General features: G+C 38.4%; 2 long non-coding RNA genes across 6 annotated transcripts; one reads left to right on the plus strand and one right to left on the minus strand.

The window, feature by feature from the left end:
• Window positions 1–1,075: 1,075 nt before the first annotated feature.
• Window positions 1,076–12,272, plus strand: LOC146364250 (uncharacterized). Of its 2 annotated transcripts, XR_014798968.1 has the most exons (7): window positions 1,085–5,798; window positions 6,777–6,981; window positions 8,006–8,229; window positions 9,304–9,415; window positions 10,142–10,299; window positions 10,725–10,782; window positions 11,731–12,272. It is a non-coding gene; the product is annotated as an uncharacterized LOC146364250 (long non-coding RNA). The 2 variants fall into 2 exon arrangements; XR_014798967.1 differs by having other exon boundaries at window positions 1,076–5,798; window positions 9,304–10,299.
• Window positions 12,273–14,763: 2,491 nt separating this feature from the next.
• Window positions 14,764–20,148, minus strand: LOC146364251 (uncharacterized). 4 transcript variants are annotated; one of them, XR_014799035.1, is made up of 5 exons: window positions 16,577–20,148; window positions 15,931–16,087; window positions 15,570–15,678; window positions 15,343–15,464; window positions 14,764–15,200 (listed from the first exon to the last, which is right to left on the minus strand). It is a non-coding gene; the product is annotated as an uncharacterized LOC146364251 (long non-coding RNA). The 4 variants fall into 4 exon arrangements; XR_014799036.1 differs by having other exon boundaries at window positions 14,771–15,200; window positions 15,343–15,678; window positions 16,577–16,801; window positions 16,956–20,145; XR_014799033.1 differs by having other exon boundaries at window positions 14,766–15,200; window positions 15,343–15,678; window positions 16,577–20,147.
• Between the last annotated feature and the right edge of the window lie 3,403 nt (window positions 20,149–23,551).

Raw genomic sequence — 23,551 nt, forward strand, 5'->3', positions numbered from 1 at the left:
CTGTCCCTGTCTGTTACCTCTCGCTTCCACACTTGGAAATATTCTAATTCTTATGTGCGTTTTCCTTCTTTCTTTAAATCTTTTCTTTCTCCTACTTCTTTAAGTTGTAATAGTGCAGATGGATTTCTCCATCCTTGCACACTAATTTGTCCGGCGCCTGGACATTTTTTTTCTAACCACTGTTCGTCAACAGTAAACTTAGTGGGCTGATTACCCATTAAACAGAAACTGCAGAGCCTTCTCTGGTATTAGACGAATAAGAGTGGTTATTAACACGCCCTTCTACTCCAGCTATTCTGGAGCGGTGTCAATTTTATGAGATGAAACTCAACCGTTCTCTTTTGTCACCAGTACTTCAGCTACTGACAGGAAATAAAATAACAATAACAATGAGAGTGATTCAGCAGCATATTGTGCTGTTTAAATCAATTCACTCTCAACCAGTGTTGGTCAAGTTACTTGAAAAAAGTAATCAGTAACTAATTACTGATTACTTCCCCAAAAAAGTAATCCCGTTACTTTACTGATTACTTATTTTCAAAAGTAATTAATTACTTAGTTACTTAGTTACTTAGTTACTTTTTAAAAACACGATTTACAACCTGAATAGGTGATAAAGCGATAGATCTGTCAACCCAATTCTACTTTTTCTGCATAATCCATCATACAAAATGTAATCAAATGGAAAAGTCTCTTTTTTTTAAACTTGTTTTATCAGTTTAATCTTTTAACTTTATGCATCAAGCAAAAATTAAATTATATGCACCATTCTCTGACTTGAAGAAATTAGTTTAACATTTAAACCTATTTTCTGCACATTCCAGCACATAAAATAAAATATTTTTTGTGTTTACACTCAGTCTTTCAAATAGATGCAAGTAAAACACAGCAGAAAGTAAATAAAATCAAAGACTAGCGGTCCTGTTGCTCTATTTTCACCTGTAAAGCAGGAGTAGGGTAGGCGGAGGTTTACCCTGGTGCAGGTGTGGCGCAGCGGTCAGTGGAAGAATCCGCCAGTTTCTCTGTGAATTTCCCATTACGACGTTGGACACTCGGAGCTTGTTTAGGGGTTTTTTTCGGTGTAAAAAGAAGTTTTCTTCCCACGCACAACGGACACTAATGTTTTTGTCACTTTTTATGGAATCAAATTCAAAGTAGTAAGTAAGTAAAAAGTAAGTAAAATTTATTTATATAGCGCTTTTCACAGATAAAAATCACAAAGTGCTTTACAACACAGGAAATGGGAATATAAAAACAATATAACAGTAAATAAAACAATGTAAAACAATAAAACTATAAAAACAGCATAAGAAGAAATTAATCAAATGCTTTTCTAAATAAAAATGTCTTCAGCTGTTTCTTAAAAGAATCAATGGAGTCCGTGCAGCGAAGAGACAGTGGGAGAGAATTCCACAACCGTGGTGCCACAGTCTGAAAGGCCCGATCACCACGAGTTTTAAAACGAGTGCGCGGTACCACCAGCAGTCTCTGATCTAATGACCTTAAAGCCCGAGAAGATGTATGTGGTTTCAGCAGGTCAGATAAATATTGAGGAGCCTGACCATGTAGGGCCCTAAAGGTTAGAACTAAAATTTTAAAATGAAACCTAAAATTTACAGGCAACCAGTGAAGGGAGGCCAAGACTGGAGTGATATGCGATCTTCTCTTGGTGCCTGTTAAGAGACGTGCTGCAGCATTCTGCACAGTCTGAAGACGATTTAAGGCTGATTTGTTAAAACAAGTAAAAAGGCCATTACAATAGTCTAAACGAGAAGAAATAAAAGCATGAATAATCATCTCAAGTTCAAGCTTTGATACCATTAGTCTGAGTTTAGAAATATTCCGTAAATGATAAAAACAGTTTCGGACCAGCTGCTTAGAATGCTGCTGGAGCGACATCGAGCTGTCAAATATGACACCGAGATTTCTAAGGCTTGATTTTACATAAGGGTCTAAGAAGCTGATATGCTGTCTAATTTCTGGGACCATGTGGTCTGGAGCAATAATTAGAGTTTCTGTTTTATCAGAGTTTAGTTGGAGAAAATTGTCATATAACCATTTGTTGATTTCTGTCAGGCAATTACTTAAATTAGACAATTTATAAAACTCAGACATTTTGAAGGAACAGTATAGTTGGATGTCGTCAGCATAGAGATGATAGGAGATATATTTATAGCGCTTAATAATTTGGCCTAGGGGAAATACATAAAGTAAAAAGAGAATTGGACCCAGGACAGATCCCTGAGGTACCCCACACGGCAAAACTGTTGATTCTGATGTGACATGATTCATGCAAACAGTAAAAGATCTCTCAGACAGATATGATATAAACCATTTTAAAACAACACCAGTAATCCCAAACAAGTTCTCGAGTCTGTTTATCATGATACTGTGATCTACAGTGTCAAAAGCAGAGCTGAGATCCAACAGGACCAGCACTGTATATTCTCCAGAGTCTGCTGCCATCAAGATATCACTAGATACTCTAAGTAAGGCCGTTTCAGTGGAATGCAATTTACGAAAACCAGACTAGAAAGTGTCCATAACAGCATTTTTATCCAGGAAATAGTTAAGTTGTTCTAGTACTACTTTTTCTAAAAATTTTGATATAAAAGGCAATTTGGATATTGGCCTATAACTGTTAGGAAGAGATGGATCCAGCTGGGGTTTCTTTAATATTGGCTCAACAATAGCTTGTTTAAAGAAGCTGGGGACTGAGCCAGTATGAAGAGAAGTATTTATCATTTCCACAATACAGGGGCCAATTGAATCAAACACACTAGTGAAAAATGAAGATGGAAGGACATCAAGGGGGCTTGAAGTCTGTTTTATATGACAAAGCAGGCCTCTGATGTCTTGTAATGTAACAGGAGTAAAAGAGGACCGAGTATCAGAGGAGAACAAGTTAAAAGTTTGATATTGAGAAGATGATGGAGAGATATTAGACCTGATGGCAATGACCTTATTTCTGAAATAGTTCATAAACTCATTGCATTCGGATGTTGAGTGAACTGGTGCACAAGGAGCATCAGGAGAAACAATACTCTTAATTGTTTTAAACAAGAATTTAGGATCTTTCTTTTTTGAAGCTATGAGGTGTGAAAAATACTCTGTTCTGGCATTTTTCCACATGTCATTTAGCAAGAGGATAGATTCTTTAAGGTGTAACTTATAAACCTCAAGCTTGGAAGCCTTCCACAAACGTTCTAGCTTGCGACAGTATCTCCTGAAATTACGAATGTTTTCATTTAACCAAGGATGAGATTTCAAATGTAGGACAGTACTTTTTTTCAGAGGTGCCACTATGTCTAAAATAGAATTACACTGGTTATTAAAGGATGAGACAAGAGAGTCCAAATCATTGTAAGTCATTTCAGCGTCGAACATGGCAGAGAACCTTTTGCCGGCGTTCTGGTTTATGATTCGCCTTTCAATCGTTATTTTGGGAGCCAGGGGATCCAAATAAAACGACAAGTTAAAATATATGCAGCTATGGTCACTCACATGGACATTTTCCACACGAATGTCATTTATATTTAAACCCAAGGAGAAAACAAGGTCCAATGTGTGACCCTTTACATGTGTAGGGCCAGAAACATGCTGCATAAAATTAAAAGACTCTGTGATAGTCATGAAGTCAGCAGCCATATTACAGGATGCATCATCAATATGAAGGTTAAAATCTCCCAACATTACCACCTTCTCTAATTTAATAATGGATGATAGGAGGTCGTTAAATTCAGTTAAAAAGACTCCGGCAGGGCCAGGAGGTCGGTAGATTAAAATACAATAAAAGGTGCGCAAAGAGCCGACCTTGATCATCTGAACTTCAAATGAAGTAAAAGAATCCGAGTTCATCAGTCTGCATGTGAATCTGTCCTGGTGCACAACAGCGAGACCTCCGCCACGTCCCGAAAGACGTGGAGTTCCGATGACGGAGCAGCCAGTCGAACAAATTTCCTTCAGATGTATATAATCCATGTTTTGTTGCCACGTCTCAGTTAAACACAAGAAGTTGAGAGATTCCTTTATAAAAAGATCGTTTAAAATAAACGATTTGTTTGTGACTGAGCGAGTGTTGAGCAGGGCAAACCTGATTGAAGACGTTTGGTTGGTGCAGTCAACAGCTGAGGTCAGCTAAGGTCAGTACTTCCACGCTTTAAACGCTGCACGCTCATACTCTCTCCTGCACTCGATATATGATCCATTGTTGATCTGCAGACAGCTGTTGTCACAAACGTCGCACTTGCTTACGTCACTGTCATGAGACATTCTCGCAAAAAAATCACCGTTTTAGTAACGCAGTAACGCAGCGTTCCTACGGGAAAGTAACGGTAATCTAATTACCGTTTTTGCAATAGTAATCCCTTACTTTACTCGTTACTTGAAAAAAGTAATCAGATTACAGTAACGCGTTACAAGTAACGCGTTACTGCCCATCTCTGCTCCAGATTACGAGTCATCTGCTTTAGGCTACGTGTTTGAGAATTATACCACTGAGTCAGGTACTTCTGATTAGAGACCTTGGTTTTCACTGGAGCTACAGTATCCAGAGTCCTACGTAGTGAGGAGGTAAAATTATTAACAAGATAATCGACCTCTGTTGGAGTAGCGTTCAGATAGCTGCTCTGCTCTGTGTTGGTACAGGGCATTGAAGATGATAACAGTGGGTGGATTATATTCTTAAACTTAGTTACAGCGCTTTCAGAAAGACATCTACTTTGATAAAGTCTACTCTCCACCGCTGTGTAATCAATTATTGTAAATGTAAATGTTATCAGGAAATGATCAGACAGGAGAGGGTTTTCAGGAAACACTGTTAAATGTTCAGTTTCTATGCCATATGTTAAAACAAGATCTAGAGTGTGATAAAAGTGGTGGGTGGGTTCTTTTACATTTTGAGAGAAACCAATTGAGTCTAATAACAGATTAAATGCCATGTTGAGGCTGTCATTTTTAGCATCTACATGGATGTTAAAATCACCCACAATAATTATTTTATCTGAGCTCAGAACTAAATTAGATATAAAGTCTGAGAAATCAGACAGAAACTCTGTATAAGGCCCAGGTGGACGATAGATGATAACAAGTAAGACTGGTTTCTGAGTTTCACAGCTGGGGTGGACAATGTTAAGCATCAGGCTTTCAAATGAATTAAAAGTCTGTCTTGGTCTTTCATTAATTAATAGGCTGGTGTGAAAAATTGCTGCCACACCGCCCCCTCGGCCTGTGCTTCGAGATTTCTGGTAGTTAGAATGACTCGGGGGTGTTGATTCATTTAAACTAACATAATCATCCTGCTGCAACCAGGTTTCTGTAAGGCAGAGTAAATCAATTTGTTGATCAATTATTAAGTCATGTACTAACAGAGACTTGGAGGAGAGAGACCTAATATTTAATAATCCACATTTCACTGTTTTACTCTTTGGTTCAGATGTGGATACTGTATTGTTCTTTCTTTGTAATTGTTTATGTTTAAGTTGTTTGTTGCTGGTTTTTAGTTTGTTTTTTGTCTTTTTGGAAGCTGACACAGTCTCTATGGTGATGGGTTTTTGGGGGGGTAGCAGGAGGAGAGAAGCTGCAGAGAGGCGTGTAAGACTGCAACTCTGCTTCCTGGTCCCAACTCTGGATAGTCATATTTTGGGGGGTTTAATAAATTTGTCCATATTTCTAGAAATGAGAGCTGCTCCATCCAAAGTGGGATGGATGCCGTCTCTCCTAACAAGACCAGGTTTCCTCCAGAAGGTTTGCCAATTATCTATGGAGCCCACATCGTTTCTGGGACACCACTTCCTCGTGTAAGTGTACATGTTTCTTATAAATATAGTCTATAACTTAATTATTTTCTGTAGCCCACATAATTAAACATTTCAGTTACATAAAACGTGAATTTTGATTTAATGTACTGTATAAGTCTGTATAATAAATTAATATATAGCCCAATAAGTATGAAATCCAGAAAGCTACAAAACATGGGGTGGGTCATTTGCAAACACAAGTCTAACCTAAGTTTCACTCCTTTTGTGTTAGAAAAAATCAAATTGTTACATGCTTAAATTGAAATGTGAGAAATCTGCACTGTCATGAATAAAAATTTAAACCTAATTTTTCATGATTTGTTGGGTTAACCCTCTGAGGTCCAAAATATAACTGGCCATTTTTGACTACTTTTAATTTTGCATTTGTATTTCACCTTCAGGTTTTTTCGCCTTGCTTGGTATCATTGTGTTCAGCTCAACCTCACGTCTGAATGTATAGTTTTTTTTTCTTTGACTGAGTGACAGAGTGAACATCACGAATGTCACTCCCACTGAGGTTCATCGCTGACAGAGGAAAAGAATCACAAAGGTGACAGAGCTGTCAGCAGCCTTTCCAGAGCCAGCGTTACATCTAACAGTGACAAGGACTGCAGTGTAAAGACAATTGTTTCATTTTGTAAGAAATCAGGTTGTTTGTGAAACTGTTCCTTTAAAATAGCTTACGGCACTTTCTGTGCAGCAAACTCTGTCATACAGTATAGTGTGCAGATAAACAGGCACGATACACGTTGTGTGTTTGAGATGCTCACATTGGTGAGTGTCCGTCTGATAAGTGAGAAGTTTGCAAAACAATGAGACTCATCAGAATCCAAATACTTTATTAACCCCTAAGTAAAAGACAGAGGGGGAAAGTAATAAAGTTAAAACATGGAGAAAGAAGCAGGAGCAACTGAAACGGGCTGCGTGCACACACAAGAATAAGCGTTAACCCTCATCTGTTTTGTCTGTCTGTGTTAGGAATCTCATTTGTAACCCAGGGACATTGGTGAGCACCTTGTTAACATCAAGAAGAACGGCCGTCATGTTCCCAGCAGCCCAATTGCTGTTATGATCAAGCAGTCAGGGATTGGTGATGTGAGCCGTGTGCGTGTGAGTGGACCGGGGCTGACCGAGGCCAGGACTTTTCAGGCTGCAGAGTTCATCATTGACACTCGTGATGCAGGTATATGCTCAGTGAAAGCATAGATACTGTGATATTTTTCTTTTTAAACATTCAAATAGAATATTTGTCAGTCTCATCTTGTTATATTAGGCTTCATCTGCTTGAGCCTTTCCACTGAAGGACCCAGTTAAGTGGGCATTAACACTGAGGACCAGGAGGATGGCTGGTGACACGATGTGTTGCTTTTTGAGGTCTTTTAGCCTGTTTCACTTTGTCAGACAGGTTCTATTTAACTGATTTCTTGATTCACAAGTCTGCAATTAATCAGGCCTGAGTGTGTCTAGTAACACTGAACTGAGGTTTCCAAAATTGGTTAATCACAGTTAACTCGTGATTTAACAAGGGGGGCAATTTGTTTTTACACAGGACCAGGGAGGTTTGGATAATCTTTCTCCCTAATCTATGAAATCATCATTTAAAAACTGCATTTTGTATTAACTTGGGGGGAAACACCTTTTCACATCACTGATTACAGAATACCTTTTACATCCTGGATTACAATAGGATATCCATCAACGGCAGATACTGGTCTCCATGACACACAGATACTGGAGTGGTCTGACCTGACCACACTCGCACTGCTTACCCACAAAGTGTCTAGAGAAACAGAAAAAAGCCAGAAAACAAACAAAAAACACAAAGCCAAAGAATGTCATCTGCACACTAGCTTGGACAATAACCGTAGACACAGTGCACCCAGTAATTTTTGAACTTCCAACCAAGTATCAAGAGCAGTACTGTCATTGTACCGGCACTGGCTTCTGTCTCATTGTTCAGACAGCCCATCATTATGCAGAGAAAGGAATCTGTGTCTCTGGACCAAAATGACTGTACGTGTAGTGCTGTAGAAACAATACTGCCCAAAAACCTTGATGTTTCTATATGTGGAAACCTTCAAGTATGCATATCCTCCTGTAAGGGTAAAGTAATGGGACATTTGCACTTTTTGCATGTAAGCCTGTCGGTCTTAACTGGAAGTTGCACTTGAGCTGTCTTGGCATCTTTCCCTTGTTTGACTCACCAGTTTTGCCCTGAGCTGAACCGCTGCCTCCTTCTCTGTTGTGGTACTCAGCGGTGACCAAGATGCTGTAACGTGCATCTGGCTGCAGTGACTCCAGCATCACCTGCTTCTCTCCACCAGGGACCAGCAACTGCAGACAACAAACAACACTATCATCCCAACACAGTCAGAACTCATTTAAATTTTTGGAACTTATGGAATACATGTGGATACAGCAGTGTGTACAGGTAAGACCATTTAAACGGACAGCATTTATAGAATGACTATTAAAAGTCAGCGAGTGTCAGTAATGTTAATGTGGTTATGTTAGTAATACACCGAGTGCTAATATAACAGCTTTAAGATGCATTTGTAGATATTATTACGTGTTTTACCGTCTTTATGGTGCTAGCTTAAAGTTACGGTGTAAACGTTAGCTTATATTGTAGTAAAGCTGTTACTGTTTAAACGATGTTAGCACAGAAATATTAGCTTCTGTCATGACTGATGAAGTTACTAGTTAATAAAGTTTTCAGTAAAGTGTTTAATCGCAGCCACAGATTGACAGCAAATATCTCGATTAGCTTCAGTGCATCTATAATAAATATGTGCAAGTTTCAGTGCTTCGTTTAAACTGTATGATACTTATACTGATCCAGGGTCAGTGTAAAATACAATCCTAGCTGTGTGAACAAAGCCTGGCTCCTTTAATCCTGCATGACAAACCTCAGAATGCAGGTTATTATTACTCTTTCCTGCTGGCACACCTGTCACACCTGAGAGTCAGCTAGAAACTTACAGTGACGTGGACATCATGCAAAGACTGCCAGACTCTGTAATACTGCAAATGATCAGTGACTCATGTTAACACTAAACTTTAAACAGTACCTCTGTGTCTCTGTGTGCTGAACATCTAGGATTGAGTCAGGCTGCATTGACTGTGGGACTTTAATGTGTTAAAAGCAGGTTGAAGACGGCTCAGAAACATTTGAAGATTAAAATTTTGCATTATGGCTGCTGGTGGTTTGTAAAGCCTCTACTCAGCTGTATTTTTGTTACTAATTTATGTTTGTTGTTGTTTAACACAGATTTCAGAAGAGCAAATATGCTTAATAGTTTAACTAGATTTCATTTGTCAGTGTGGGTCTGCTGAGTCACCTGAAGAACTCATTTCATTCATTCTCCACATGATGTTCATTTACAGAAATGTTTCACAGGAACTGATTTCTCCCAAAGGGTGAACTAGTGTGTTTCCATAGATTACCTCTGTATGAATGTACTTCTTAAATGAAGGCAAGTGTTTGTCCTTTTTTGTTCCTCAGGTACAGTACGTGATATCAAGGGCAGGCGGTCAACACTGGGGGTAGACAAGAAGCAGACGTACTTCCAAGAGGGAGCTGCAGTGAGGACACAGCCAGGTCACTGAGGTCAGAGGTCAGAATCTGAAACAGCTCAGGTTTGGATTTTAGGTGTTATAAAAAATCAAAATGTATTTATAAAGAAACCTTTAAATAATAGTCATAATTATGATTATTATAAGAAATATCAAACATTTAAGTGGATTTTCTGTTACACATATTGTGTTAGCCCTGCAATAAACTGGCAGCCTGTCTTTGTCCTGTATCAGCTGGGATAGGCTTCATCCTCCCGCAACCCTGAATTGGATACATTGTATTCCAATTATGTAATCTGATCATTTACAAACTCAAGGTATCTAATCAAAATGTAAGTAATAATTATAAAATGGGAAAGCAGAAATAAGTGTGACATGAATGTGATTGTGTGAGCTGACATAGAGGACAGCTAAATGTAGTCTGAAAAACCTTTGTTGTCAAGTTTGCAGGTATATCAGCACGAGACATTCTTACATAGAAGAGACTGTTAAAGTCTCTAACTCAGTGAAGCATTATTGGTCCCGTCTGTTTGGATAAATATAGTAAGTTGATGTATGTCCATTTATTGACACATTTTCTTAAGTGCTTATCCAGTTCAGGATCACAGTGGAGCTGCAGCTGGATATGTTCACTAAATAAACCTTACAAAAGTTAACAATAAACCTGCATCCATGTACGTTGTTGTCCACAGGATGAGAAAATCAAACTGGAAGACTGTGGAACATGTTAATAAATGTTTGTGTGTTTATGCCTGTGTCTTTCACAGGAGGCGCTGGAAGGTTTCCCTAATAGTTCCTGGTGAATCAAAGCAGAACCATAAAGGTTGCTGGATTGCATGATGGCCTTACCCCTGAGCAGTCATCCTGTTAAAGGAGGAACCACTTAGAAGCTGTTTTCAAAGTAGCTGAGCAGATTTCATCTCAAGTAAGCAATTAACTGTTTGTTCGTTTGTTCTGCCACTTAAAGAGCATTTAAGGACATCTTTTGAGTGTCCAGTTGAATTAATTCTACTGGCTCTCATGGTCATTTGTTATTATAGACATATTTTTCATGTTCATCCAGCTATTTAGTAAATTCTATCTATTTAGTAATATCCGTCAGCTATAAAATGTAATATAAATATAAAAATATGTAAATATCTCCTGTCCTTTATGTTTTAATGATGGAAGTCTGTTATCGTGTTACATTAGCATTCCTCACATATCAATGAGATGCTGTACAGTACAATCCTACTGACACAGCAGAGGGATAACGACGGCTATTCAACATCGTTACACGACACATTCGAGCTGCATGACGCAGACAAAGTGACTAAATCATCTTTTTGTGGTTTATTGTCTTCAAACCAGCAGACAAAGCCGATTGCAGAAGATGTCAGAGAAGAACTTCAGGCCGTGTACTGAAAAGGTATTTTTTCTTGCTATCAAAAGACATTTGGAGTGGCAGCTTCTACAACTGGTTGTGCTAAAGTAAAGCTTGCAGTCTAAGAAATCACAGTGTTGATATTCAGCACAAAGAGAAAAGCTCACTTGTTTGAATTTATTTACTATCATAGCTTTATAAATTCTGACTGTAAACAGCTTTTACAGCTTTGATATTGTTTGACACTCGATATCAGGTGATAGGGTTTAATTTAAAGGTTTCTGTGTCCCAATGAGCCATTTACACTGATCAGTGTCAGTTTAACTGTAACACATTCATTATTTAGATTCAACAAAGAAATAACTGAATGTAAAAAATGGCAGCCCTCAGGCCAGGTTTAGAGAGATATATGCATGCATTATGAAATTTATGTATCCCAGATAATTGTTATTCATCTAGTCATGGCAGACCTACCTCTTCCTCCCAAGTTAACTGCAACCCAAAAGAACTAGTGGGGCTATTTACACACTCACAACCAGTGTGGGGTAAAAAGAGCCACCAAAAAGCTGTCAGCAACAGATGTGCTAGAAGAGTTAGAAACTCTACTTATGGAGAAACTTTCTAAGTCTAACAGGGGACAGGTACTCCTGCCCAAATAACATGATATAACCCCACGTACAGCCCAGCCATAAAATGAACCAAGTCATTTAGTTAAAGACAGCATGGGACCAAATGCATGTAACCAGCCTGCATCAACCTGACATTTCTTCCTCCTGAATTAAATGAATGAATGGATGAAAGTTAAATGACTACAAACCTAAAGCCACTAGTTCCCACACTGGAGCTCCCTGACACTGTGTGTTAACCGTATTTAGCTTGTATCAACAGTTGTAACAGGCTAAGCCACCTGAGACACTGCATTGAATGATTGTTCCTGTCTTAATGATTTCAGCTGACTGGTTTCAGCTCAGATGTTCTGCTTTTTCCTTTCAGTAGATCAAAGCAGCTCGTGCTCCTTCTGCTTCCATTTTAGAAGAAGAAGAAGAAGGCGAAGGCTTCAGCGAAGTGGCGTTCATGGTCTCAGTGAACAGTCACGGTCACACACTGCATGTGGTTTTAAAAGCAACATGTCTGTTCACCACAACAATGGAGATGTGTAATATTAGTGCAGCTACGGTTTGTTTTTGAACATCAGTTCTGTTTTCTACTTTGATCACTTAGACCAAAAAAGTGTTGTTTTCAGATTCTTTCTTTTACATCTATAAACCACCTGTTCATTTTTTTTTATTACAATTAGTTTCACATAAATGTTAGTTTTTCCTTTATGATCTTTTAATGCTTACACTACACTGTACATGTCTACATTAGAGACATTTCTGTTACCTGTTTCTGTTGACTCAGAGTTGTGAAATGTTCTTTTATTTGATACACAATATGAAGTTCATAATTTTCTTACAAATAAAACTCTAATGACAAACATGAACAGCTGTGCTTATTTCTGAGACATAAGTTTTTGAATGTGTTGATATTTAGACAGTGTGCATCTGTATGCTGAAACTGTAATGGTGAACCTGAGGTGATGGTCAACAGAAGGCAAATATATATCAATATAAAACAATATTGAAGTAATGTCTTTACCCCCTGCAGCGTGTGGACGCTGTGCACGCAATCACCTTATTCACTGTAGTAAACATGCACCGCTAGCTCACGTGACTGACTGTCTCCATGGTTACATCGTATATTATTAGCTATGTAAACAGCTTCCAAAGATACCGCCATAGCTCTCTGCAGCTGTAACACTTAAACACTTTGCAAACCATTTCATGTTTTTGATAGTTATGAAGACAGAATATGTTTTTAAGGTCATGCTAGGCGGTTGCTATGGTGGTTGCTGTGGACTTGGGTGGACCGCGTCCGATTCCTGTTATTAGCTGTCCGCCGTAGGAAGGCTGCGTTCCATTTACAAGTAGTGACAGTCTGCCGCAACTCGAACTCAAACCCCGCTTTGTTCTTTAATTATAGGCCTTTTATAGCCGTTCATGACACGCACACACACACATAAAGCACTTTGCCTCACCATGAGAATGCAACTTTACCTAACCTAACCTTTAAAGTATCTGATATAGGATAGATAGAAAAATGAAGCAACCAGAGATTTAATGATGAATACTCTGGGTTCTGTAGTTCACGTTTTACAGTCCTGAATGACTCTTTGCATATAATTTATTGAAGAGGAGTTTAGAATGCACTTTACATTTAGACTGTTGCTGTTTAATTTTTTACATTGTTGCCGTGTTATGTCATGAATAAGGTTCACCTGCTGGGGGTTTGATGGATCAGCTGGACAATACAGTCAAAGACAGACTTCATTCATCATATGCAAGAATCCTAGTTGGATTTTTGTTGTCACTCATGTTTTTGAACCAAATATTGAAAACAATTCTGACAGACTGGATACCTGGTCAGGGTGTACATTACCTTGTACTCAAGCATCCCAGGACAGAGCCCTGCCCCACCATGAGCCTGGGTGGATACGTGGTTATAATATAAAAGGACCAATACTGAATATGAATATTTCATGAAAATTGAATTATAATACAAATTAGTAATAAGGCTTTCTCTGCGCCCTTATCTACCCCATACTCAAAGAGCTGCGGGCAGAGAGGGTGACAGGAGAGGATGGCACTGAAGAGAAGATGCTCGGTTTCTGGAGTCTCCTGGTCCTGTCAGTATTAGTAGGATGCATCTGCTGTGTCTTCTCGTGGATGCTCACCTACCTTGACTCGTTCCAGCCTGGTATGGATTTCCCAACACTGCGGACAGTGGCCCACGTCAGAGACGTTTAATATTGATTACATATGTCTGAATTGCTAACCCTAACCCTAGCTCAACAGACCACAATGCTCTGGACTGTTATTATTATTACATGCTGTGAACATAAGTAGCTTTGATCACAGTTTATGTTGTAAAAGAGAAGGAATATTGGAAAAAAAGATCAACATTGTGATATTATTTCTTCCAAACTGACCAGAAACATGCTTGTCAGACTCTCACAGCAAAGGATCAGACTCACTGTGCATGACAGCTCAGGCCAATGATGTCTGTTAGATTGTCAGTTGTTTAGTGTGCTTCTGTACGGTTAGGGTCACCATCTCTATTTCAGAATAATTAATATGCGGAAAACACTAAAAGTTGATTGTCTTCCAGTATTCTAGCATAATTAAAAAACTTTGACTTTGTAAGTACATATTATTAGTCCTAATGCCAGTATGATTCTTCATAACTCCTGCTTTGAAATACTGAACTTTATTTGACTTTATTTGAAAATTTACCTGATGAAAGATAATTTACAGTGGCAGTCTGTCAGGATAATTCTGACTATAAGATCACTGTATTAATCTGAATCCTTCTGAAATGTGCTGTGGATGAATGCTGATGCAACTCACTGTGTGAAAACTGTTAATAAAATGAATCTGTGACACATGCAACACATTCACAGAGGAAGAGGACACAAAGGGAGGACACGCAGAGGCTGTGTTGAAGTCAGAAATCCAAATCTTTAGTCAAAAACAGGCGGCGGTAACAAACAGGAAGACAAGCAGTCCATCAAACAGTCTACAGGGTCAAACATACAGAGAATTCAAACAGCCGTAAAAAATAACTGGCCTGGCCTGCATAGCGCTTTTCTAGTCCATAGGACCCCAAAGCGCTTTACACTACATTCAGTCATTCACCCAGTCACACACACATTCACACACTGGCGATAGCAAGCTACATTGTAGCCACAGCTGCCCTGGGGCGCACTGACAGAGGCGAGGCTGCCGGACACAGGCGCCACCGGGCCCTCTGACCACCACCAGTAGGCAAACATGGGGTTAGTATCTTGCCCAAGGATATTTGGCATGCATCCAGGAGGCAGCCTGGGATCAAACCACCGACCTTCTGATTAGTGGCTGACCTGCTCTGCCACCTGAGCTACAGCCAACTGGACACTGAAAAACTTAAAGCAATGTGTGACGCAATAAAAGGAAGCAGCGCAGTATATTCACTGAATTATCATCAATTACGAAAGAGAAAAACGACGATTTATAAGGATTATTTTCTTAAATGCAGTTAGAGTGTGGCTGGTAAAGATGGAAACATACAGAATGAAAACTGTGTGAGTTTGGTGAACTTTGTTAGTAACAAATGAGGTAAAAAACAACAACCCCAAAACAGACAAAACACAGAAAGAGGCTCTCAGTATTCATTAATAATTAGAAAGAAAAATTGTGGTCGTGGATTTTTACAGTCTTAGTTCCGCTCGCTGTCATCATTATAATCATCATGATCAATGGCGAGGTCCTTAGGTGGGTGGGGCTGTCTCTGGTGATGTCACCATGAAGGAACAGCATCTGGCACGTGTTGCTGAAACATCCCAGTACACTGGTGTAGTTTCCTCTCCAGCTGTTGGACATTTGACACTTGAACATTAAGGGGAAGAAGAAGAAACAGTGTTAGGTCAGGTGACCACATGGTTTCTAAAGTAACTGACAGGAAGTAACCAGGCCGTTAGAAATGGATGGCATGTGTTTAGAGTTACTGGAGTTGGGTAACTCTACTTACCAAAAGCAGAAGCACACAGATGACAGATCAGATGCTGAATGTTGCAGGAACATGCTCATGTGTGGTGGTCATTCAGTGCTGCTCCGGCAGGTTAGACAGTCCAAGACTGATATCCTGCCCATCTGAGAGTTTGAAAACACACATGCAAAGATTTATTTTGTATTACAGTCAAAGTTGGATGTTCATTTTTGTCCTTTAAAAATGTTTGTGTATTTGAAAGCACTAACATTTAAGGATGACTTGGATTGTCTCCTTTAAAGGGGAGACAAGTGTATCCACTGATCTACGTCACTTAAACTGGATGATGACTCCTCTCCCCCTCACTCAGAAACACTCCTAATATAACCAAGCAAATAAATAATATTGAAGATTTACTTACATCATTACAAAAACATCAAAAACATCTCCCTTTGATTCTATTTCTCCATTCCTGCTGAACATCAGGCAACAAATATCTCAATAAATCACAGTAAAATGTAAAGCACATATTTTCTCTGCTTTGTCTAACCTCTGCAGAGCCTCTGTCAAGAAAAACATATCTGTAAGCATAAAACAAATATACATTTCATAACACGTCACTGGACAAACCTCGGTCAGTTGATTTCCTCTGTGCAGTGCAGACGAACATCAGTCAGCAAGTCAAGGTGGTGAGATGGACTGGTGTCCTTTGTGACTCTGCTGGTTCTTCTGAGGAAACACCACCGTCTCTCCACACCGTCACCATCTGTGAGCACAAACTGCTGCTCTGCCAGCATGTAGGAAATCAGATATCACACACACAGGGGTGAAGAAACATTAGAGCTCAACTTTGGATACTTTAGATCTAAACAGATCAAAGTAGCTCTTAGTTTCAACAATCAGTGAGCAGACAAACAATGATACCATACTGATTCTGTATGAATACAATATGGTATTTTCAATACAGGTGTCAAATTAATTTATTAAAACTAATACAGATATATGTATATATTTTTTTTGATAAATTAGTTTGCTAAATTATAAGAATATATATATATTTTTTTTCATTTAACAATTGCAACTGAAAGAAATTAAATATTGAACAAAAATATATTGTCACATTCTGAGCATGCTCAGCACGCTGACAGACTTGAAGTTGCTACAGATTTTAAGAAGTGATAATTATAGGGAAAAAACTTCTCTTTTTCATCCGTTTAATCAAACATTTGATGCCTCAGCTGTCTCAGTCCTATAGCGTTCTGCAACTACAACTAACCTGAAGCTTGGATTTGGCTGCAGGTGCCCCTGTACATCCTTCTCAGCAGCACACATGTGGGTACCATTTAATCCCACTTCTTCCTGAGCTTTGCTTCATCACAAGACCAAAGGTGGCATCCCGTGTCACAGTCTTATCATCATCCAGAAGAAACATTTGAAGAAACATCATGGAGAAGAAACATTTACACGCCTCCTGGTTTTGTTTTCTGATCCTGCAAAAAGACTGAGGACAACGAAGCCCAGAGAACACGAGATACACAACATCCAACATTCAGACTCAACAGCCTCCATAAATGAAGAGCACCAGGTTGGTTCAGTTATAGTAGATATAAGCATACTTCACATTACTGGGTATGAATAATAATGAGGGGGCAAACTTTGAAGATGCAGAGCATGATGTCCCATCATCAGACTGCAAACAAACATCCACCAGGCTTCTTTGTTGCCAAAATTGATGATTCTCCTATCAGGGATCAGTAGCGTGTATTAACCTGTGGTATAAGCAGCAGTCACTGAAATATTACTGTTTCAGATAAGAAATCTAGGACATAAAAGCCAGGGTGGGAGGGATCTCTGCAAACTGACTTACCTCTGCAAGTGTGAAGCTCAACAAAAATCTGACTCTCCAGTCACAGACAAACAAAAAACTCCAGCTGGGAGATAGAAAACGCTGTCTGGGTCTTGCTGGATGTTGCTGGTCAGAGTCCACACATTAGCAGAGTGCTTCTTGGTCCCACTGACCCATGTGGACAGCGACTGTGGAGAACTGTTCTGGAAAACAGAGAAGAGAATTAAAATAACAAAAAGCCAAACAGGATTTCCACAAAGACTCTCTTGGAATCAGCAATCAAAAAATCACTGGTTCATATTTCAATTAAATATGAACAGGTTCCTTAAATGTACGCAGTTCAGATCTGATTTAATTTAATTTCCTTCACACAGCACATTTGTCCAGGCTGACAGGTAAACATAGAATTAATCTCAGGTAACATGACTCATAGTAGAGATTCAGTAAGAAAGATTGCTAGCTCTAATATTATTACCACACAATCCAAGGACACACCAACAGCTCAGATTTGTAGAACTATTTAAACAAATGTCTTCTGAATATTCAATTCAGGTTCACAGTGGGAGGGTGGGGGGTGTCGTGGAATTTTTTAAATAAAGTCTGCAACACAGAAAGAGCTGTGATCAAGCTATTTATTACTGCGCCAACACACATCAAACATCACAGTTCAGTCATGTCAGCGCTGCCACAGAAGTTGTGCTCCTACTCCTTTATGCATTCCAAGGAAGAGGGAGGAAGTTACAAACTGATCCTACCACACTTCACGTGTCTCGCTATGAAACCTAACGGATCAATGGTTATGCTGTTTTGTGCCCTTGGCCTTATCAGCACCTGTAAAGGGAGTTGTTTTCTCAAACTGCTGACGCTGAAGTAAGTTCATCTAGTTTTAGAAACTTTCACTGAACAGTCTATAACAGTGTCACAACTAAGCATATGCATAAGCACTTAAATACTTTAAATGAGAATAACAGAAAATTTCTTTTACAGAGGCTAGAGCCTGTCCCAGTAGTCATAGGTAGAGCACACCTGGACAGGTCACCAGTCTGTCAGAGGACAAACACAGAGACAGACATCAGAGTAACAAATCTATTTAAAATTAATGTAAGTTTGCTGCAGCTGTATGTATGAACATGTGTTTCTGTGCTCACAGTCCACCTCTCAGGAACCTGCAGTTCATTTTTAGTCTACTTTAAACAGACCTCACAAAAGGCTGATGTGGCTGGATCAGTAGTCTGATTTAAGTACGATACCTTTGGCCAGGGATTAATCTGGTACATCGCTTCACTGCAGTCTTACGTATTTTCCCCACACCTGAATGAAAAAAATACTGATATATACAAATAACAGCTTCAGCTGATGCAGCCTGACTCAATCCTAAATGTTCAGCACACACAGAGAGACACAGAGATACCGTTTAAAGTTTAGTGTTAACATGAGTCACTGATCATTTGCAGTATTACAGAGTCTGGCAGTCTTTGCATGATGTCCACGTCACTGTAAGTTTCTAGCTGACTCTCAGGTGTGACAGGTGTGCCAGCAGGAAAGAGTAATAATAACCTGCATTCTGAGGTTTGTCATGCAGGATTAAAGGAGCCAGGCTTTGTTCACACAGCTAGGATTGTATTTTGCACTGACCCTGGATCAGTATAAGTATCATACAGTTTAAACGAAGCACTGAAACTTGCACATATTTATTATAGATGCACTGAAGCTAATCGAGATATTTGCTGTCAATCTGTGGCTGCGATTAAACACTTTACTGAAAACTTTATTAACTAGTAACTTCATCAGTCATGACAGAAGCTAATATTTCTGTGCTAACATCGTTTAAACAGTAACAGCTTTACTACAATATAAGCTAACGTTTACACCGTAACTTTAAGCTAGCACCATAAAGACGGTAAAACACGTAATAATATCTACAAATGCATCTTAAAGCTGTTATATTAGCACTCGGTGTATTACTAACATAACCACATTAACATTACTGACACTCGCTGACTTTTAATAGTCATTCTATAAATACAATGTGATTTCGGAAATATATAAATATACGGACAACAGGCTCTTCCGCGGCAATCTCTTGTCGTCAATAAGCAACGTTAAGGGAGCTCTATAGTATTCAATGAGAGGACCCTGCACGTCAATAAGTGAAGCAGAGGGAGCCTGACCATGCGTCACACGTTTGACGAGTTGGGAGTGAGAACGTGTTGGTTGGTAAAATGTTTAGGATGAGATGGAGATATAACACTCATGCACCCTGAAAATTATGAAGGTCTAAATATGTATCAAAGGGACTCACTGAACATCAGTGGATTTCTATGGGGCAAACGTACTTAAAGCAGCCACTGTGACCATTGCTGCAGAGCAAAATGAAGAATACTGATGGGGACTATGAGGGTTTGTAGTTAAATTCCTGCTCTTACCGGATCAGTGAGTGTCTGTTTCAAGACTATTAACATACTTCTACATCACTATGGAACACCAGCATTTCTGCAGAGGACAGAACCACCTGCTTTAAACTACCATGATGCTCTGTGCTATGTTGTCATGGCAATATGAATTCAAATAAATACATAAGTCGAAAAATGCACATTTGAAGGAGGACAAGAAGACAGGCAACTGGAAGAGCTTTTGAAACAGGAAAACTTTTTTGGATTTCTCTTAATTTACCTGGAAATTTTGCTAATACAAGTCAAGGAGGAAACAAGGAGGCAGGTTGGATTATATTTGAGGACAGGACGCATGAAGGAGAAGCATGAGGAGAGAGAAAACAGCAGAGCGACGGTGAAAAGCTAATCATGGATCAAGTCGAAGAAGCAAGCATCAAAACTGTGAGTAAACATAACACACAAAAAGTTAAAAATGACTGTGCTGATTAAGGAAACATTACATTTGGTTAGTTTGGGGTCTCGAGCTTCAGGTTTGTGGGTTCAGTTGCTCTCAAAATTGAGGAAAGACAAAAAATGTTTCTTTTGAAAGGTTGTTGGAGGATTCTTACTGTAAGAAATATCTGGGTGTGCATCTGCTTTTATTAAAAAAAAAAAAAAAAAGTTGAATTTTATTTAGTCACATTGAAAAGGGAAAATTGGAGGATCAGGACAATAACGTGGCCAAATTTACTGTTTCCTTAATCAGAACAATAATTTTGATCTGAACTAGAAATGTGTAAATGGGTTATTTTCTTTCTTCTCTACTGATCACTGTGTTACATGTTTAGTTACTTGTCAGTCTACATGATTAATGGTACTTTTAAACAATGCAGTTTATTCATAATTTTGTAGAAAAAGGCTCTGCACCTGTGAAAAACAAATCCAAACCCCCAAAATCACTGTAGATCAGAGTAGCTAAGCTCTGGTTAACTGCAATTATATTACAGGAGATTAAAAATATTAAGATGATTGAAAGAAACAAAGATTGCTTTAAGGTCTGAAGATTTGACTTTCTTATTGAAAGAGACGAAAACTAATCCATGTGTGACACTGAGGAAATAACTGAACGCTAAAAAGATGTGGAGGTCCAAATGTTTTATAAAAATGGGCAAACTTGATTTAATGACATTAGAAAGAAAAAATGGGATGTTTAAAAAGGTAATAAATAAAAACGATTTTTATATTACTTGAAAAAATGATGTTGGTTAGTGCAGCTGTATTTGGAAAAGCTACTGGGTCACTAGTAAGATGAGATTTAATGTGATAAACTGAGGATAGGTAATATAATCTGCACACTCGCTATTATTGTTGTAATCCACACACCACCATTATTGTTGCATCCATACACCAGCTAATGTTTTATCAAACATTAATCATAATTGGTGATCAATGCAAGTTTTAAGCAATTATATTTATTTGGATTCAAAACCAATTTACAAAATATAAAAAAGAATCTTGTTTTTTTTAAGATAAAAAGACGTTTCTAACTGACTTCAGTTAGCTGAGCTGTAGAGGAGATTGATGAGCACGCAATAAAGTGAACTTGTTAGGGAGAGTTTGCAATCAACTCAAATTTTGATGATAGACACAGATAAAAATGAGCGCTTTTTTAGACACTGATGTGTGGACCGATCACATGGTTATAAACCAGGTGAAAATTGACTTCAAACTTTTGAGCTGTGGTGTAGATTGATTACAATGATAGCGTAAAGTTATCTATTACAGAAGAATATATAGAAGTATGAGGACAGAGAGACACTGTTAAAAGGTTATGAGCTATCTTGATGCAGAGAAAGTGGAGTTTGTCATCCTGGAGCTGTTGCCAAGATTGAACGATGCTCTGGCTCTGTGGTCAAGTTCAGACATAGGCTTTAAGCAACCATGAGCCACTGATAAGCGTGATAGATTAATAAGCATGTATAAAGTGGACTTGTTAAACAGCTCTGATAGGAGAAAGTCAATGAGCACGCAATAAAGTGGACTTGTTAGGGACAGTTTACCATCAGCCTTGATAAAGTTTAACTTCATTTGTATTGAAAGACAGACTTTAAAGAAGATTCTTATTTGAAACTGGTGATAAAATCCAGGTCAGATACAGTTACATACAAGCATACAGTACACACTACTGCTCAAAGGTCAGAGGTCAGTTAGAAAAGACCCTGATTTTAATAGAAAATTGGCTTTAATGTAACATCACATGAAGTTTATCAGTAATGTTTCACAGCTTTAATCAAATCCTTCATCATCCATAAGTTGTGATGGAAAAATGTCTGCAAGCGTGCAGGAGCCCATTTTTAGAGACAATCATTCCTGTGTTATAATGCTCATTGAAGTTTATCAGGTCAGACGACCAACAGATGATAAGAAATATAATCTTACTAATTATTAGTTGAAAAGTACTTTGCTAAGCAAAATTCAATGAGGTTAGGCTGGAGATTGAGACGTTAACATAAAAGGGTCAGTTGGTGATGCATGAAAAAAAAGAATTTCTTCTAAAAATCTATTGGAGAATTCTGATTGTAAGAAATGAAAAATATTAAAACAGTGAAACTGTTAAAAAAAAGTGAAGGTTTTGTGCAGCTGGGTGTTGCAGCCCCTTTAGAGGAAAATGGAAACTTGGTTTCATGAGGTTAAAAACAAACACTGGGATGATCCAGACACATTTATTGTTTCTTTAATCACCACAATAGTTTCAGTTTGTGCTAAAATCTCTTAAAAAGCTGTTTTGAGTGATAAGTTTGGCTTTAATGTGTTAAGCTTGCATTAGATAAGACAATGTACCACTGAACACAGGAGGGATTATTGCTGAAAATGGGTCTCTGAACACCTCTGTAGATATTCTATTAAAAATCATTCATGATTTGTGATCAGTGTTAATATTAAGCATTTATATGATTATTTTGATAAATTGCTGTGATTCAATCTGAAACCAAATTTGAATCTATTCTGAAAACAAGACATTTCTAATTCACCTCAGACTTTTGAGCTGTAGTCTACATTGTAATGATAGTGTATGGTTATTGATTAGAGCAGATGATATGAGGCTATCAGGAGAGACTGTTAAAAAGTTATGAGCTGTCTTGATGCAGAGAAAGTGGAGTTTGTCATCCTGGAGCTGTTGCCAAGATTGAACGATGCTCTGGCTCTGTGGTCAAGTTCAGACATAGGCTTTAAGCAACCATGAGCCACTGATAAGCGTGATAGATTAATAAGCATGTATCAAGTGGACTTGTTAAACAGCTCTGATAGGAGAAAGTCAATGAGCACGCAATAAAGTGGACTTGTTAGGGACAGTTTACCATCAGCCTTGATAAAGTTTAACTTCATTTGTATTGAAAGACAGACTTTAAAGAAGATTCTTATTTGAAACTGGTGATAAAATCCAGGTCAGATACAGTTACATACAAGCATACAGTACACACTACTGCTCAAAGGTCAGAGGTCAGTTAGAAAAGACCCTGATTTTAATAGAAAATTGGCTTTAATGCAACATCACATGAAGTTTATCAGTAATGTTTCACAGCTTTAATCAAATCCTTCATCATCCATAAGTTGTGATGGAAAAATGTCTGCAAGCGTGCAGGAGCCCATTTTTAGAGACAATCATTCCTGTGTTATAATGCTCATTGAAGTTTATCAGGTCAGACGACCAACAGATGATAAGAAATATAATCTTACTAATTATTAGTTGAAAAGTACTTTGCTAAGCAAAATTCAATGAGGTTAGGCTGGAGATTGAGACGTTAACATAAAAGGGTCAGTTGGTGATGCATGAAAAAAAAAAATTTCTTCTGAAAATCTATTGGAGAATTCTGATTGTAAGAAATGAAAAATATTCAAATAGTTAAACTGTTAAAAAAAAGTGAAGGTTTTGTGCAGCTGGGTGTTGCAGCCCCTTTAGAGGAAAATGGAAACTTGGTTTCATGAGGTTAAAAACAAACACTGGGATGATCCAGACACATTTATTGTTTCT

Source organism: Perissodus microlepis, chromosome 20 (genome assembly GCF_051167445.1).
Source record: "Perissodus microlepis isolate ML-2025 ecotype Zambia chromosome 20, ASM5116744v1, whole genome shotgun sequence".
NCBI classification, from domain to species: Eukaryota; Metazoa; Chordata; class Actinopteri; order Cichliformes; family Cichlidae; genus Perissodus; species Perissodus microlepis.